Below are 1958 nucleotides of genomic sequence, written 5' to 3'. Positions count from 1 at the left end.
GTTTGCCGACCTCTGCTCTAGGCCAACACTCTCTCCACTGAGCCAAACTCAGTGATTTTTAAATTTAAAAAAAATTTTGTTTTTTTAATCTGCCTTCTGCATGTCCCCTTTTGGGGATCGAGCCCGAAACCTGGGCATGTGCCCTGACTGGAGACCTCCTGGTTCCTGGGTCGGAGCTCTACCACTGAGCCTCACCGGCCAGACTCCATTGGTTTTTTTTAGAGAGAGTGGTTGGGAAGGAGGGAGCGGGAGAGAGAGAGAAAACATCAATGTCAGAGAGACACACCCATTGGTTGCCTCCTGCACACGCCCCAGTGGGGCTGGGGAGGGGCCGGGATGGAACCCGACCCTTGGTTGCATGGGCTGGTGCTCTAACCACTGAGCACACTGGCCAGGGCAGAATTGCTCAAAGGTTGAACCCATTTTTCTATAGAATGTTTTCATGGAACCAACAGCAGGCGGGCAGGCAGGACATTTTTATGTAAGCATAATTTAAACAGATTTTTACGATTGATTTTAGAGAAGACTGAAACCTTTTTTTTTTTTTGCAAGAAAGAACTCGGGCATCACAGCTGAATCATAACAGTAACTGCCGCAGCCTGCGGTGACTGTGGTTAACGTCTTGTAAATTCATTTAATCCCCACGGCCACCCCGCGAGACGGGTATTACCCCCAGATAAGGAAGCGGAGGCACAGAGGGACAATCCCTCAGGGAGGCCGCCTGCCCGTCAGGCGGAACCGGACTTGAGTCCAGGCGAGCAGACCCAGGGTTCTGTCCTGACACCCACACCGTAGGGTCCCTGTGGGGCTCCGGGGGCAGAGACACGGCAGAACCCCAGGATCCCCCCAAAATGCAATTTCGTCTTGTTGAGTGGTGTGGGGAAAGGCATGAAGGAGGCGTAGGGGGCCCTGACCCAGATGGCGGGGTGTCAGGAGAGGTGGGGGTGCCCAGTGCGTAAGGGTACAGGTTCTAGAGCCAGCCTGCCTGGTCGCCTGCCACCTCCAGCCATGTGGCCCTACACAGGTCCCTCACCCTCTCTGAGCCTCCGTTTCCTCATCTGTAAGTGGGGGTAATGGGGCACCCCCCACATAGGACCACGTGTAGTCCACACAAATGGATGAAGCGATAGACAAAGGGAGTAGATCTAGGCCAGTGATGGCGAACCTATGACACGCGTGTCAGAGGTGACACGCGAACTCATTTTTTTGGTTGATTTTTCTTTGTTAAATGGCATTGAAATATATAAAATAAATATCAAAAATATAAGTCTCTGTTTTACTGTGGTTGCAAATACCAAAAAATTCCTATATGTGACCCGGCACCAGAGTTAAGTTAGGGTTTTTCAAAACGCCGGCACGCCAAGCTCAAAGGTTCGCCATCACTGGGTTAAGGCAATCGGGTATTTGTGGCCGTAAGAAGGAATGGAGTGCTGGTATCTGAAAATATCGTGCCAAGAGAAAGGCCACAATATTGTACGACTCCGTTCAGATGAAGTGTCCAGAACAGGAAAATCCATTGAAAAAGAAAGTAGGTTAAGTGGTTGTCGGGGCTGGAGGGAGGGGGTCCTATGGTTGGGGGTCACCACAACATGAGGAACTGTATTAAATGGGAAAGGGGTGTCCTTTTGGGGTGCTGGAGGAGAATGCTCTGGGTGGAGGTTGCATGACATTGTGAATGTCAGGAATGGTGGGTTTTATGTTGTCAGCTTTTTACCCCACAGTGGGAACACACACACAACTCCCACCTACCACTGCCATTTCCTATAGGAAATGATCACATAGGCCCGGCCAGTGTGGCTCAGTGGGCGAGCATCGACCCATGAACCAGGGGGTGACAGTCCGATTCCCTGTCAGGGCACATGCCCAGGTCCTGGCTCCATCCCCAGTAGGGGGCGTGCAGGAGACGGCTGATCAATGAGTCTCATCATTAATGTTCTCATCTCTCCCTCCCTTCCTCT

This window comes from Myotis davidii, unplaced genomic scaffold, assembly GCF_000327345.1.
Source record: "Myotis davidii unplaced genomic scaffold, ASM32734v1 scaffold2100, whole genome shotgun sequence".
Classification (NCBI taxonomy): Eukaryota; Metazoa; Chordata; class Mammalia; order Chiroptera; family Vespertilionidae; genus Myotis; species Myotis davidii.
Note: the sequence above shows the minus strand (reverse complement) of the source record.